This window comes from Coenobita brevimanus, chromosome 64, assembly GCF_032717465.1.
Source record: "Coenobita brevimanus isolate Jiangsu-jjx chromosome 64, ASM3271746v2, whole genome shotgun sequence".
NCBI classification, from domain to species: domain Eukaryota; kingdom Metazoa; phylum Arthropoda; class Malacostraca; order Decapoda; family Coenobitidae; genus Coenobita; species Coenobita brevimanus.
Window position 1 is genome coordinate 11,631,973 of NC_137017.1, and position 17,800 is coordinate 11,649,772.

General features: G+C 44.1%; 1 protein-coding gene across 1 annotated transcript in view; it reads left to right on the forward strand.

Annotated features, from left to right (window-relative positions):
- The first annotated feature begins 3,986 nt into the window (after positions 1-3,986).
- RpLP0 (ribosomal protein LP0) overlaps positions 3,987-17,800 on the forward strand; it is a 93,827-nt gene continuing 80,013 nt past the window's right edge. Inside the window, exon 1 of the mRNA XM_080276208.1 lies at positions 3,987-4,007. The gene's annotated coding sequence lies outside the window, so the exon portion shown is untranslated. The remainder of the gene's footprint in view (positions 4,008-17,800) is intronic.

Below are 17,800 nucleotides of genomic sequence, written 5' to 3' on the forward strand. Positions count from 1 at the left end.
ATGCAGGGCAAAACAACACCTTGATCAAAACACCACACTACAAGCCCTTCCCCCCTGCCCCTGCTGTTCATCCATCTGAGGTGTCCTTAAACAGAAATGACAGTTCACCCTGCTAGGCTTAGAACATCACCCAGCCCTCCTCTGCTACCAGCTTACAGTTGAGTTGGGTGGAATACAGAAGAAACATGCCCAGCCTGTAAAATACACCCACACAACATAGCACATAATAGTGGTGCAGTGCACAGCACATGCCACACTTAGATGCTGGCACACCATCAGTATAGAGAACTTATGTGACAGCCCCATAGGGATGGTTGCATACCTGTAGTCGACAGGTCTGTTCTGTCACATGGACCAGGATTAAACAACAACAACTGTATTAGGTATCAAGGCAACATGACCCCTTAATTCTGTATCTCAGAGATAGAAAATGGCTAATCTAAAAATATTCTTTGTCTTAAGATGATGCTAACTGTTGCAGCGTACTCTGAGTTCAACTCCTTGTCCTCAGAGCATGGGCAACTGACTTGGGTTCTTTTCAGGCCTGGGTCTAGAGCATGCAACAAAAGGAACAGGGCTCAAACACAGGCTAACCAGTCTTACATGTATATTACCACAAAAGATACAAGTGCAGGACACAGTACAAATGATACAATACAAACACAGTATTAATACATATGGATAGGTGGTGGACTACGGGAGACCAGGTAGTCGCAGGTGTCGCCCAGGTGTGGGAGGCGGCCCATCAGGTGTGCGCTCCCGAGAGAGGCACAGGTCCCTGTTCGTGTAGTGGATTGTCCGGTGAGGTCTGTGGGGTGGCGTCGAGGGAGACTCCTCTCTGTTGGGGCCTCAGTGTGTGTGGTGGCTCTCGGAACTGGGGCCGAACAGGGCAAGTAGGCGTGCAGCTCTGCGCCTGCCCTTGGAGAAGGAGGGCGTCTCGCCGGTGGGTCTGGGTAGGTCCCGACCTGGAGTTCTCGGGGCGTCCCTTGGTGGCTGGGGGCTGCGGTCTCGCTGGAGTAGGGAGGCCGTCAGGGTCTGCCTGTGGCCTCTCGCCCTCGGGGAGTCCAACAGTGGCTGGTGACGTCAGGATGCCAGCTGCAGTGAGCACACTCCCAGGCTCACAATGGAGCCTCTCTAGACACTCTCCAACAGGGACTCTGCTGGGGAGCAGGCTCCGCCCCTAGGAGGGTGGGGGGAGTGAGAGGGGCATCCTGCTCAGCCTCTGGAGGAGTGAGGCAAGCAAGGGACGCTACCCTCGACAGGAGCCACAGGGGTAATGGACGAGGGAAGTACGGTGGACGTTCCCTACCCGGCAAGTCCGGTGGATGTTGCCTCAGGCCTGCTCCCAGTGTGGCTGCAGATTAGGAAAGTATGGTGGATGTTCCCTCCACGGCAAGTACGGTGGACGTTGCCACGGTCCTGCTCCTGGTGGTGGGCTGCAGACAAGGGAAGTACGGTGGATGTTCCCTCCCTGGCAGGTATGATGGACTTTGATGCAGTCCTACTGGGGACTGTGAGAGCACTAGTTCCACTCTGATGTTGGTAAGTGTTGGTCTGCCTGGAGTATAGTGCGGCGGAGTGATGTACTCCCTGCTGGCTTCTTTGAGGGGAAGAGGGGCGCATGGTGGCGGGGGACGTAGGCCCATCTGGCTCGGGGCCTTTACGTGCCTCCCTGTGGTCTCCCCCTGGGGTGGGTGTTTCCTCATCCCATTTGCGTGCCTCTCTGTGGTCTCCCCTTGGGGGTGAGTATTTCACTAACCAAATACTCAGCTCTGAACGTACGAGAGGTAGAATCAATTAAGGCACCTGGATATGGGTGTGATTTGCTTATACCAAGGGATTATTCCCCAAGCTAGACCCAGGTAGATCATATAGCCCTGCTAAGGTTACAGGAGAGTGCTACCCCTCCCAGCAAAGGCAGCTCCCTGGGTGGGGAGCAAACCCTCGACCTCGAGTCCAGCGCTCTACCACCGAGCCACCCTGCATCCCTACTTACATGAAACAGTTCACTTATTTGGCACAAAGAATCCTGGGGTCACTTTCAGATCTCTGTGCTGTTCCTTCACTTTTTGGGGCAAGTTATGCTTGAAATACCCCCTGTGGCGAACCTCCACCAAGACTTCATGATCCCCACCCCAGGAGGAAACCACGGAGGGGTTGGTAAGGAGCGCAGGTCGTCCTGGCTAGAGCGACATATGTCCTCTACAGTCCCACGCCTGTATTGCCCGCAACAGCCCCAGCGGGAAGATTTCAGTCCGCGGGGACACTCTCAACCAGACTAACCCTCGACAGGTTCGGGGTGGGACTAAAGCTCTAGTCCCAAGCAGCACCCCTGTGATGGCTTCCAGCCACACACAAAAGGAGACGGCCTCAGCCGCTCACAAAAGGGAGACGGCCTCCACTGCTCACCAGAAAAAAGAGACGGTCTCAGCTGCTCACGAACAGAGACGGCCTCAGCCGCTCCCAAACAGAGATGACCTCCAGCCGTTCGGGTGCTGCTCCTTCCCTCTCCCCTCCTACAGGAACCAGCGACGGCCTCCAGCCGCATCTGGGGAGAGAAGGGTACGTCCCCTCTCCTTCTGTAGCTGCCCACGGGAGCATGACACTGGTAATTCACCGGGTTGGTCAGGATCACTTGATGGTCGTGATCGTCAGCTTTTACCCTCCCGGAAGGGAGCTGAGAGCTCATATAGTCCGATCTAAGGGCAAGGCTGTGACCTTCACACACGCACACACCCGTCCCCTTGCTCAAGGGGGACAGTAACCACTCACTTCGTCAGTGAAACTTTTCGCAACCTGAGCGAGGAGCGAACTCCCGTCCACCAGTTGGCAAGCGGGAACTTTACCACTGCACCAGCGAGCGGTGTTGGTGATGGCCTCCAGCTGCCTCAGCAGGCAGGTGACGGCCTCCGCCCGCAACTCGACTGCACATCACTCCCTCTGCAGGGGACCATCAACGACCCCCAGCCGCGCCTGCAAAAGAGGGACGAGAGAGGACGCCCCTGCGCGTGATCCCGTGGCCTCTGGACGCAGAGGCCCCCGGCCCCGTCAGTAGTGAGGCTTTGACCACCGGCCTTATATCTGACCGCCACGACGCCCAGGTCAGAAAGGAGTGACAATGATAGCACAGTGTCCGTGATTCAGTGACATGAAGGCAGAACAATGAACTAACCACATCCTGGAAGTCAGTAGGGGAAGCACCAGTGATAATATCAAAGTGGTGGAGTGAGTAAAAGTGACAGTGCAACCGTGAACATGGCCACGCCGTGAGATACGGGTCTAATATAGTGAATCCGCTATCATCTGGTAACACCTCCTAATACTAAAACCGTACACAGACCCCAGTGTTAAAGTAACACTTACCAACAGTGAAACAGTACCAGCAACTCCACGAATATATAAAACTTTGAATTCCTGTAACTAATAATGTGAATTCCTGTAACTAATAATGCGTAAACCTCTTCCCCAAGTGCTATTCATTTTGACCCGAGCAGTATCCTGCGCGATACTGATAACCCATATCTAGATGTAAGGGTTGTAATTGTCCACTGTATCTGTATCCGTGACATCTATCCGTTCCACTGTACAACTTAGTAATACAAGTGTAAGGTTGTTGCCTTGAGTTGTTGTGTCCTGCCTCTCTCCTATTTGTCTAAGCTCCGGTCTAGAAAGAGAGCCCAGCTACCCACTAGGCGTTTAAGGGACGGGAAGCCGACCCTTAAAACACCTAGCATTACAGTACATATGCCTTATCTAAATAACTTGACCTGTATTAACATTTTGAAAAATCCGGGTGATGTCTCGGAGTAAGGAAAGTGCAAATTTCAACAGTTAATCATGTATATTCGAGTATATTTTTTTTACTCAAATTTGTATGTACTGTATAATAATTACATCCTTATCCCGTAACAGAAATAAAAATGTGTCCTGGGGCGCGTATCATATGACATTGTTCTTGTTTTGCCAGGAAATACGCTCATACTCTCTCGACTCGTGCGTGTTGGAAGGTGAGCAGGAGTGTCTTGTGTTCTGTAACATATATAGAAAATGTGTGCTGTAATTGCCGTACATGATGCCAAAATACATACCTTGACCAAATACAACATACTAGGTATAGCATGTGGCTGTTGTAACCCATGTATTCCGTCGTGTATGAATACCAGTTTACACGTGATTGGATGGTGTTGGCAGCCTCATCACTGGTAGCTTGAGCTGATTTCTGTGAACCTTATTCCACATAAGGCACTCCTGCTGAAAGTGATGGGTATGCCTAATTCTTGTAGTTCGAAATCTTATCGGAACAAAAATTATGATGGAATCTTTCTTGCAATACTAGTACGTTGGGATGTTAAGGTAAAGTTTCAGCCCAATTTTTTTTTTAAGGGACCAAACAGGAAAAATATCATTCAGATATACGTCGCGGCCGTTTTGTATATTTTTGTATAGTGACTTTATTGCCTGTCTGTATCCACGTTTTGCTTTCCTGACCTTGGTTGGTTTCTTAGGTGTAATGGTAGCGACTGGCGACATGCTAAAGCACATTCAAATTGCAAAAATTTGTGCCTGGCCTACCCAGAAATAACCATATCTTTGCCTGATGGTCTTACATGGTACAGATTTACCTAATTTGAATGCATGGGAGGTTGACACACGTTTCTTTTAGGGCTCACATTTATCAGTCTTGAACGTGGTTTCAACAGACAACTTTCAGTGATATATCAGTAAAGTTACATGTTCACAATAAACTTCATCATAATTATAAAAAGCACAAATTTGTGACTGGTCTACCCTGAAATAACTATATCTTTGCCTTACCCAACCAACACTTGACGAGATTAACCAACCTTAATGAATGCTGTACTTTAAACTACCCTAACCTATTGTAATCTAGCCAGATCTAGCATACTGTAACCTGACCTGACCAGTTGTAACATTACTATTCATTAATGAACTTTGGCTCATTTAGATTGGGTACAGTAAATGAGATATATCTGAAAACAGCATACATTATGAGGATCATATGGACCATAAAATAAAAATTACTCATATTTGAATTGATGCAGCGACTTTCTCAGCGTATGCAAAAGTGCATTTCAAATATGGTGGATCCATCAGTAAACAAGAAAAATATGATTATCCATGGGATAGGTTAGGATAAGTTTGGTTAGGTTAACATAAAATAGATTAGGATAGGATAAATAAGAGACAGACTGCAGGAGGGCTACCAAATAGTGAAAATTTAATGATACGGACTCTTTCATTATTGTGTGCTTATGACACTCAGATACTGTGGAAGTTTCTGTTACTAAAGATTGTATAATTCATTTACAACTCCCAGAGTCACAGATTATGCTAAAATTTCATGCTGCTCAAGAGCGTGAAGTTTGGTTTATGCATCATGCACAGGGCTGTGGGTCAGTTAGGACCCGAACTCATCCCCAAGTCATTCAGATTAGGAAGGTTAAATTAAGTTAGGCTTGGTTGAATTAGGGGTAGTTAAATTGGGGAAAGCCCTAGGAATTGATGGAGTGTATGGTGAAATGCTGAATCATGGGGGAGAGATAGTAGTAGAATGGATGTGGAAGATGTGCAGATTGGCCAGGGAGGAAGGTAGAGTCCCGGAGGATTGGAAGTCAGATATAATTATTCCCTTGTACAAAGGAAAAGGGGAAAAAGAAGTGTGTGGTAATCATAGGGGCATTTGTCTTAGTATAATAGCAAAAGTGTATGGTAGGATACTTATTGACAGAGTTAGAGAAAGAACAGAGGAATTAGTTGGAGAAGAGCAGGGAGGCTTTAGGAAGGGAAGAGGTTGTGTAGATCAGATATTCATTCTTAGATCTTTAGTGGAAAAGTTTCTAGAGAAGGGAAAGAAGTTGTATGCGGCTTTCATGGATTTGGAGAAAGCATATGACAGGGTGGATAGACAAGGATTGTGGAAAGTATGAAGAATTATGGAGTAGATGGGAAGTTGTTGAATGCTGTGAAGAGTATGCATGAGGGTGCTAAGGCTGCAGTGCGTGTGGATAGTGAACTGAGTGAGTTTTTCTCTTTGAAGGTTGTGTTGAAACAGGGATGTGTCATGTCTCCATGGTTGTTGTCTCTATATGGATGGGATTATAAAAGAGGTACAAGGTAGGGCAGTGGATGTTGGAGTGGCCCTAATGAGAGAAGGCAGTGTTTGGAAACTCCCTGTACTGTTGTTTGCAGATGATACTGTGTTGTTAAGTGAAGATGAAGGGGAGCTACAAGGCTTGGTGGAATTGTTTGGCAGTGTGTGTAAGAAACAAAATTTAAAGGTGAATGTAGGGAAGAGTAATGTTATGGTCTTTGAGAGAGGTGAAGTCAGTGAATGTACAGTGAGGTTGGATGATGAGGAAATGGAAAATGTGAGTATGTTTAAGAACTTGGGTAGTGTGATGAGTAGGATGGAAGTTTGGAGGGTGAAGTGCTGGAAAGGATACAACAAGGAAGAAAGGTTGCTGGTTCCTTGAAAGCAGTGATAAGAAACAGGGAAGTGAGAGTGGAAGTGAAAAAGTTATTACATGACAGTATTGTGATACCAACTCTGACATATGGAAGTGAAGCTTGGACCTTGTTGGAGAGACACAAGAGTGAGAGCAGTGGAAATGAGTTATTTGAGAGGAGCCTGTGGAGTTACATGGAAACAGACTGACAAATGAGGATGTGAAGGAGCATTGTGGTTTACTCACTCACCTGGTTTACTCACCTGGTTGGCTACCCTACTACAATTAACAGTATGGCTCGGTAGGAATCTGCATTACAAGAAGTAGGGCAGCCCATACCTGCTGGCACGCCAGCCTCGTTTCCTATATACATCATCATCAGAATAGACTAGTGATTAGAGGCTGAGTTTTGTGCCATATGCACGGTAGTTGCACTACTTGGAGGACTTCGAATTAAGAGTTGTAGTTATTCTATATAGTCGAACAGGATGTGACCTAGTTGTGAGTGGAGGGACTTTTTAAATGATGCAACTGAGTCAGCACTAACAGCATCATCTGAAAGAGAGTTCCAGAGGTCTATACATCTGATGCTGAAAAACCTGCGTCTACACTCAACTGAAGTGCGGGACTTGGCCACCTTGAATCTATGGCCCCTGGTGTGAGTTAATGAAGGAAGAGAAAAGAGCTCAGGCGGTGCAATTGGGGACTGGCGATGGAAGATTTTCCAGCATTTAATGAGGTCAGCTCTGATCAGTCTCCCTTTTACAGAATACAGGCCCAGGTTTTTCAGACGGTCAGCATAGCTGAGTTCAGACAGGCCATTGATTTGCTTAGTCCATCTGCGCTGTACAGACTCCAGGAGCCTCTGATCTCCGTGGTAGCCTGTGTTCCATACAGTGGAGCCAAACTCCATGATGGGTCTGATGTGGGATTTGTATGGTGTGGATGTGGATGTGATAGGAAGCATTAGGAGAAACACAGTGAGGTGGTTTGGCCATGTGGAGAGGATGGAGAGTGAGAGACTGACAAGGAGAGTGTATGTGAATGAGGTGGAGGGGGGGGAGAGGGAGGGGAAGGCCAAGGATGAGATGGAGGGATGGAGTGGAGAGGTATATGAGAGAGGGGGGTATGAATTAGAGACTTCACCAGATCCTGCTTCAGAAATCTGCCACTAGGTTCGCTTCTGTCACCCAGCTCTGATGCGGGGTAGGCTCTGAAAAAGTAGCCAGTGCTTCATTTCTTTTTAATTTTGATGCAAAGTAAAACACCTCAAAACATATTTTATTCTTCAAATTGCCCAGATGGCATTATATGCTACAGAGAAATTACAGTATGGGAGCCCTTTGATTATATATAATGAATTATAAGTGTCATTTTGTAAACTCGGTTTTCGTTAGTGTACTCATCTCTGTAAGCATAACATAGAGACATAACCTAGGCAATTTTACTAGAACCATCCATAAAGCAAGATAACAGTGATTAAAATATTTGTCATTCGCTAGTATCCAGAAAATAAAATAAATGTGTAGCCGCATATTTAGCAACACCTTTCGATATGCTGCCCTGCCTGACGTATGACTTTTCCTAACAATACGGATCTGTTGAATGTTTTGGTCATCTTAGTAACCAAAGTCTAACACAAATAATTCTTTTAAATGTTTCCCTGGCTCCACTGCACAGTTTAGTAAGTTTAAACTTCAACTCCTCGTACACTGTTATGAGTATAGTGTCATACCGCACTGCCGTTTGTTTGGATTAATATGGCTGACTCACCAACTTAATCGTTCAGTACATTATTTTCAGTGGAACTGCTTAATACTTTAAAACATGCTAAAATGCACACATCAGAAGTCCTGAAGGTAATCTCCTTTTACTAACTCCACACGATTTATTCAAATATATGTAAACAGACAGCACGCTATTTTTGTCCCCAAGCTAAGATTCTCTGAAAGCCTGGTTATTCTTTCTTTACAGGTACTGTATATAAATATGCGCTTGATTGAATAGGAAAAAATATTCCTATAAATAGCAGTATCATTATAAACTTAGTATTAGGTACAATTTCACAGGTCTTTAAAACCCCGCAAAAATATTTAATTGAGGCTGGGCGACGCTAGACCACCTGGTGGCAGACTGCTGAAACAGGTTTGGTGAAGCCTCTAATTAGGAGCAGGGCTGTGAAATGGCAGGGGACAGGGTGACATGGAGGTGATTTGTTTGTGGCCACCCTGTATAAGGGATTAAGTCATCTGACAATAGATAGATAGATAATACTGTACTGTACACAGATAAACATGTCTTTCATTTACCTTTTTGTGGTGATCATACCATAAGTCGTTAGGCAGTCTGGACTGCTTCTCGCTTTATCGGGCTTTTTCCGATATACAGCATAGGAATTTAGTCCAGTAGCTCCTCGAGTCAGATAAAAGCGAATTCTGGTCTATTGAAGTCCGTTATATCAAGGTTTTACTGTATAGTTTTCTGGTGGTTTTTGACGTGATTTTTGCCTTCAATTTTTGTTGGTTAGGTTAGTTTAGGTTATGTTACTTTTGTTAGGTTGGGTTAGGTGGCAATCAAGAGTTCTTGCAGGCTTAGGAGGTAACTAAGATTGATTTTCTTTATTGTCGTTTCCTATTTTCGGTGCTTTTTTTTGTTCCATTTGGTAGTTTTTTTAGTTCATTTGAGTGTTTTGAGGCCTCATTTCTGGTCTATCAATCTATCTATTGCCAGATGCCATAAACCCATAAGGGGTGGCCATTTGACTTATTTGTTTTATGGGGAGGGGCACTAACCCTCCACCAACCCACTTGTTGACACGTAGGGAGCATGTATGGTTTGGTTATATGGTTACCACCCCGTTGTAAATGGTTTCTTGGCTTACAGGAAACAATTTGGCTTGTCACTCAATGTAAAGCCACCTGTAAAGGAAAGAAAAGTAATAAGAAGTGACAGGAAAGAAGGAAGAAATAGGAAGGGAGGAGGGCAGGCACAGAAAAAGAATGATAAAGGCTAAGGAAGAAGTATGCAGCACTACATTAAGTGAGTGGATGCCGGTCGCCACCACCGACCACTAAGTGAATAATCATAATATGACTGTGACGATTGTCATAGCCATATTATGGTTATTATTCTTTTGCACAACAACTGAGGCCTCAAAACACTCAAGTGAAAAAAAAAAAAAATGGCAATAAAGTAAATATACTGAATTAGGTGGTGTTAGGTCAGGTTAGGTTTGTAGGGATGGGGTAAGATTATCATTTAACTATCTATCTATCTATCTATTGCCAGACGCCTCAATCCCGTTTGGGGTGGCCACAAACAGATCGCCTTCAATTCGCCCTGTCCCCCGCCATTTCACTCCCCTGCTCCCAATTCACACCCCCCTCTCTCATATACCTCTCCACCCCATCCCTCCATCTCATCCTCGGCCTCCCCCTCCCTCTTCCCCCCTCCACCTCACTCACATACACTCTCTTCGTCAGTCTTTCACCCTCCATCCTCTCCACATGGCCAAACCACCTCAGTGTGTTCCTCATAACGCTTCCTATCACATCCACATCCACACCACAACGCTCCTTTATATCCTCATTCGTCAGCCTGTCTCTCCATGTGACTCCACAGGCTCCTCTTAAATAACTCATTTCCACTGCTCTCACTCTTGACTTGTGTCCTTCCAACAACGTCCAAGCTTCACTTCCGTACGTTAGAGTTGGTATCACAATACTGTCATGTAGTAACTTTTTCACTTCCATGCTCACTTCCCTGTTTCTTATCACTGCTTTCAAGGAACCAGCAACCTTTCTTCCCTACTGTACCCTTTCAAGCACTTCACCCTCCAAACCTCCATCCTTACTCATCACACTACCCAAGTACTTAAACGTACTCACATTTTCCAATTCCTCACCATCCAACCTCGCTGTACATTCACTGACTTCACCTCTCTCAAAGACCATCACTTTACTCTTCCCTACATTCACCTTTAGATTCCGTTTCTTACACACACTCTCAGACTCATCCACCAAGCCTTGCAGCTCCCCTTCGTCTTCACTCAACAACACAGTATCATCTGCAAACAACAGTACAGGGAGTTTCCAAACACTGTCCTCTCTCACCAGGGCCACTCCAACATCCACTGCCCTACCTTTTACCTCTTTTATTACCCCATCCATGTACAGATTGAACAACCATGGAGACATGACACATCCCTGTTTCAACCCAACCTTCAAAGAGAAAAATTCACTTAGTTCACCATCCACACGCACTGCAGCCTTCGCACCATCGTACCTACTCTTCACAGCATTCAACAACTTTCCATCTACTCCATATATTCTTAACACTTTCCACAATCCTTGTCTATCCACCCTGTCATATGCTTTCTCCAAATCCATGAAAGCCGCATACAACTTCTTTCCCTTCTCTAGAAACTTTTCCACTAAAGATCTGAGAATGAATATCTGATCTACACAACCTCTTCCCTTCCTAAAGCCTCCCTGTTCTTCTCCAACTAATTTCTCTGTTCTTTCTCTAACTCTGTCAATAAGTATCCTACCATACACTTTTCTTATTATACTAAGAAGACAAATGCCCCTATGATTACCACACACTTCTTTTTCCCCTTTTCCTTTGTACAAGGGAATAATTATACCTGACTTCCAATCCTCTGGGACTCTACCTTCCTTAACCTATTTTTTTTTTTTTTTTTTTTTTTAACCTACCCTAACCAAACCAATCCAACCTAACCTATATGAGGCTGTGCTGTATTAACAGAAGTAACTGGTACTCTTAATTCTTGTCATTGGGACAGCTCTCCAGTGGAGAACAGAAAAATAATGAATTCCATTAGGGGTTGAAACGATACTAGAACTGGGATAGGTAATTAGTGACTGATTGACTACAGAGCTGAATCAGCCTAATAGTCTGATATGATGAGAGGCCGCTCACCACGATTTGTTTGTAAAACTGATTTTTAAAGCTACCGCAATGATAATTATGTTATGATTTTTTGAGAAAACTGTACAATTGTAAATTTTATGCATGGGAGCTCCCCTGCAGTTTTGTCTAAATAAGGTTGGATTAAGAAAATATAGGTTTGGATAAACAGGAACTAATTAATGTGCTGCAGAGGTTGATGTGGATGATGAAGTAAAAGGTAGATTCTGGATTGACTTGATAGGTGTGGTTTGTTGTATGGGGGAAGAGACTTGTTTAGGGTGGAGATTTAAATGGTCATGCAGGTGAAACAGCTCAGGGATATGAAGGGGTGCAATAGGGATGTTCATATGGTATGTGGAATGCAGAAGGGGAGAGGATACTTAAATTTGGGGAGGCAGTGAATATGATTGTGTGCAACACGCATTTTAGGTTGAGAGTGAGTAGGCTGATTATGTATGAATGGGGGAATTAGTAGCCAGGTTGACTATTTCCTGGTCAGGAGGGCTGAAAGGAGGGGGTGAAGAGTGTGTGCAGCAACACAAGTTAATGATAAATGTGACATGGTGGTGAAGAAGAGAACCTATGCATCCAGGACAAAAATATAGAAGTTGACAAACCAAGCAGTAAGGGATGATGTCTGTAGCGAGATGAGAGTGGTTGCTGAACAGGTACCTGTAGACAGAAGTATTGAGTAGGACAGAGCTCTTTATGAAATACCAGTATATCCAGAGTTACTGATTCAGTGTGTGAATGGACAAGGGACCCTCCAAGTCATAAGGTAACATGGTGGTGGGATGAGGGCATGTAAGCTGCAGTTAAGGAGAAAAGCAGATGTTTCTGGGGGTGAAAAAAGGGTGATAACAGAGGAATACTTGGTTGTCAAGCATCGGGTCAGAAAGGAGGTACCATACACAGGTCAAAATCTCAGTCGCAGAGTCTTTACTGGATAACCTTGTCACAGGATTTTTAAAAGTATGTAAAATTAAAGAATATTTTTCAATAATATTTGAGAACATGACAATGAATTGTCCTGTGAAAATCAAGCAATGATTATGCCGGCTTGGACGAGAATGTATAAACTTTCTCAACAGTATACAGCAGAGACTAATTACTCACAAATGCTGTTTATTAGTACTGTTGGCCTCTGGAGAAAGTGACTCCACCCCTGACAATCAATAACTAATGCTATTAATGATAACAGATTCTTGCTGATGCATTAACTCCTGGTTGCACAATGATTTTAAGCTTAATACAAAAGGACTGGCCTAAGTACCAGTTATGAATAGCAAAGCGTTTATGCAAGCTAGGAGCTGTAAGTGAAATAAGCTTAATATGGAAAATAAAACACGAGTTTACATTACATTAAGCTCAGGAAAAAGAACTGTTAATTTATTGATTACAATAAAATAAATTAACGTTACATGAGTCTTAAGATGAATTCAAAATAAGGAGATCGCACTCACTCGCTCACTCAAAAGCTAAACTCTTAAACCTAGGAAAAAACAAAAAGAAATACTGGTCAAAGAGTGGACTAAGCGGATGACTGGGCGTCGTTACTGAGGAAGGACACTGCACACGCTGAGTCTCTCGCCAATCACGTTAGGTGGGAATACGGCGGCGGCAGAAACTAGGCATCGTTGCTAAGGAAGGACGCTGCTACCCACACTACCTACTTCCACGACGCTTAAATCTTGACTGACTTCAAATCGTGAGAGAGAGGCAAGTGTCGAGCTGCATTGCTAACGGCTAGAATGAGCGAAACATGCCCATAATAAATCGCTCAGCGGAAGTGCTAGTGTCTCTCACAAAGACGATCACTTATGAAATAGTGAAAATTGTGCTGAAAACATTCCCGATCGGGTGAGTACGTGGCGGTTAAACTGAGCAATGAATACTGGGATTCCACTAGAATTCGCGGTTTCCCAACAAAGTTAATGTCACGAGTTTATTCAAATACTTAATCACGCCGACTCGTGACAAACCCACAGTAAATAATACTGAAAGGAAGAATGTGGTATTTAATGTGGCAGATCAGATGAAGAGGGAAAATGGATATCAAAGGTGAGAATGTGTGAAGAATGGTGAAGGAAAGTTAGTGCTAGGCAGTGAGGATATTATAGGCACCTGGAGAGAGCATTATATTCAGCTGCTGAATGAGGAGTTATGACTGGAACACTGAAGGTTTGGAGTCAGGGAATCCAGTGTTTGACCTTTGCTTTATGCTGTTACTGGGAGCTGGGGATTAGGCAAGATGCAGTTGAGGAAGGCAGCGGGTGTGTCTGGGTTCGTTCATTCGTTTTTGAAGACCCCAACGCAAGCATGTGTCGGCCGTGGTCACCTAATGGCGTCTGTCCATGCTGCTCGATCTTTGGCAGCTTCCCTATTCAGTCCCTTATCCCTGAGGTCACACTCAATGACCTTGTCCCAGGTCTTTTTCAGTCTTCTTCTCGCAACCCTACCCTTAACATTAACACTTCTCACTTTCTGCACCCAATTATCATCCATCCTCTCCACATTGCCAAACCATCTTGGTCTAACTCTCCTCATCACAACACCAATACACTCCAGTCGCTTCCTACCCCTCACCTTTTCCATCTTAAACCTAGTCCCCCCTAGCACTTGCAATCAGGGATGTACTGCACATCCACCTAATTATTGTCAATTGTGTACGTTTGATCATGCAAATATCCTCTTCCTTTACTGCCCAGGTCTCACTACCATACAAGATTACACTCCTAACACATGCTGCATACAAAGATCCCTTAGCACGGAGGGAGAGTCCTCTCAGTGTCAGGAGAGGCAACAGCTCCCTGCTGAAATGTTAAAGGTTTCAGCAGATACAGGAGTGGGTTTAGCTTTGGTACTGATTAGATAAATTCAGTTATGAATGTTGTCCCAGATGACTGGCTGAAGAGTTTGTATCATTTATAAAGGCTCCAACATGCTTTCATGAGTTAACCTTGGTCATCTAATGGCAGGGAAGGATGATGCCCTGGAAAGAGGAAATTATAGAGGCATAAATCTTTTGGATCAGGTAATTGAGTGTCCAAGATGGTATGGTAAGGGAAAGAATGAATACAGTATTGATGAGATGCAGTTTAGGTTTATGCTAGGCAAAGTGACCACTGGTGCCATGTTCATTGTCTGACAGCTTCAGGGAAAATAATACCGGTACATGAAAACAAAAGAGAGCTGTGCTTAGTTTCAGAGTCTCAAAGAAGGTAGTGAAGTGAGCAGTGAGAAAGCTTATTGTCGAGGAGTGGCTGGTTAGAGTGAATATGGATATGTGTGAGGATGCTCACACCTGGGTGAAAGTGAATGGAGGTTTGAGTGAAGAGTTGTCCATGAACATTAGAGTGGATCAGGGGTCAGTCTTGAGCCCCTTATTGTTTTGTCATGGTGCTTGAAACACTTTCACCTGACTACAGGAATGGACTGCCATGGAAGGTGTATGCTTATGATTAGGTGTTGATTACAGAGATTGAAAGAGAGGCAGAAGAAAGATTTAGGAAGTGGAGAGAGAGATTGGGGTAGCTACAAGTGTTTGAGAGAAAATGTGGATAAAATAAGTGATGATAATAGGACTGGTGGTGGTACTGTGAAAGCAGAGGAAGTGTGGCCATGTACAGTTTGCTACAAGGGTGTGGGAAGTAATGCCATCTTGTGCAGTGTTAGTGACAAGTGAGTGCTTAGGATATGTTGTGGTATTAGAGGTAGGCAATGAAATACAGTAGCTTACTGCTGATTTCATTTGTGTGTTGCGTCAGGGAGAGCCTGTAGAGATTGACAGGCATGAAAGAATTGATCTTTCTGGACAGTCTTGAGAATGTAGAGGAGTTTAGATATTTGGGAGACATGTTATGTGCTGGAGGTGGTGGTAGAGCTAGCTCTGTGGCTAGGGTAAGAGGTGGTTAGAAGATGCCCCTCCTGACATTTAGAGAGCTCTCCCTCTATGCTAAAGAGTCCTTGTATGAAACATGTGTTAGGAATGTAATGCTGTATGGTAGTGAGTCCTGGGCAGCAAAGGAAGAAGATATTCGTAGGTTCCAACACAATGATTAATTGGTGTTGCGCGTCCTTGAATGAAAGGCCTTGGGGTGCGTTAGGATTACAACAGAGAGTTGAGGGGAACAATGGGACTTGAATGGACTGTAATGCCCGTACTTTCCGGACGCCCACTTTCCGGACACCCCACTTACCGGTCATAGTTGGCCTGGAAATTCAGAGCCAAAAAATGGGCAAAAAAAAGAAAAGAAAAAAAATCTGAATTTTTTCCCACCCGTAATTTGAAATTACTGTGCTTCCGAACGGCTGTTACACCATGGACCCTTCACCCCTTCTTTCCTCCCCCCTCCTCCCTTCCCTGTCAGGGTTGCCATTTGTTTTTTTTTCATTACCAAATGTGGGCCAATTTGGTAATGAAAAATTCGTTTGGTAATGAATCAGAATAATGCAATACCAAACAGACTTTTCACACGTATGAGATACACAGGATATAAATGGTGGATTGTCTGCTCTCTCTGATTAATCTGCTAGCCTATATAGCGTGAATATAATCAACATGCTGTTAATTATAAGAAGAGTGATTACATATATTTCCACTTGTATATATAGTGAAGAATAAATGCTAGCTTTACGAATTTGGTAATGAAAAGTTAAATTTGGTAATGAAAATTGAGGAGTTTGATAATGTGGCTGTTGTGATCTGGCAACTCTGTTACCCCATCATCAACAGTCACAGCCTAACTCCGATCGAGAGCAGATGCTTATCGTAATGGAAGCCACGTGTGCTCATTTTTTGTGAATAAACTGCAATACCTCGCCACCAGACCACACGGGAATTTACAGTGTTGTGCAGTGTTAAGAAATTAGAATTTAGAGTGCAAAGGATTAACTGTGGAGTGCAAACTGGCAGTTGAAACTGGCGGTTGAAACTTCTTTGGTGCAATTAACAGTGTGCAGTGTTAAACAATTATAACTCATAGTGCAAAGAATTACTGTAAGTGCAGCACAACACTGGATTACTGTACGTGCTTCAAGAGCATTTTCACAACTGCCAAAGTCAGAGAAGGCAGTCACAGACGTGCTGTAAGTACCCTGGCTGAGGTACAGCCACTTCTAATTCCTCATTCTTTGGTTCCTTTTCATTTATTTCATGCTTTATGTCCATTATTGGTGTAAATTGGGTCTTAAATAGGTGTAAGTATGTGCTATGCATGTCCGGTAGGGAGTTATTTAGGTGGCTTTCAAAGTTAGGCTGGGTTAGGGTCCTTAAGTACCAGTCCAAGAGCCAGGGGCCCACTTTCCGGACAGGACCACTTTCCGGACATGCCTTTGGCTCTATTACATTGGATAGTGGAGAGATTACTAAATTAGCGTTGTGATAAGGAGGAGTAGATTGAGAGGGTTTGGGCATGTGGAGAGGATGGAAGATGACAGCTAGGTGTTTGGGGTGAGAGGTGTGAATGATGAGGGTATTACTGGGAGAGGCAGATCAAAAGACTTTGGACAAGGCCATAGTGTGTGACTTCAGGGATAAGGGACTGAATGGGGAGGCTGCCAGAGACTGAGTAGCATGGAGAGCCACTATTACGTGGCCAAAGCTGACACATGCAACTCTGTTGGAGCCTCATTAACAAAACAACTGCAAGGTCAGGCTCAGTAAGAGACTGTGATTTAAGTTTTAATTGTTCTGGGCTTGATATTGTAGATTAGTATATAGGATTACGACTGCAGGGTTGCTTTATAAACTAACGTAGTGGTGGCTAGATTGTAAAGTGATGGGAACCCTTTCTTGTCGGTCATATCGACTGAAACTTTTGTTCATTTAATGTACTAGTAAGTTTTCACATTTCATCACAGTTTCTTGAAATATAGACAGGAATAAAGATACCTGAACTGTGCATACAGGTAGGTCCCGTTATACGACCACTCGATATACGAGAAACCGATGATACGACCTGGGTAAATTAGGGACTACAGTAAGACCTCACTATAATGGACTAATTGGGCACCAAACCATTCTGAAAAATGTGAAATTCCAGTAAATGCAACATCCGGACTTCCCCCTGCTAATCCGGACTTTTTCCGAGTCAGACATTAATCTGGATCGCATGAACGGTTTTTAAACTGTTTTGACTACCATTGAGGTACTGTACTCTTTTAAAATTTCACTACATTAATCAAATGGTATAATATATATAATATTACTGTACTGTACATTGATAAACATGTCATGTATTTGCCTTATTGTGGTAAACATAGCTGAAGTGGTCAGGCAGTCCAGGCTGCTTCTGGCTTTATCGGACTTTTTCCAGTATGTACATAGGAATTTAGTCCAGTAGCTCCTCAAGTCCAATATAAGTGAATTCTGGTTTATTGAAGTCCGTTATATTGAGGTT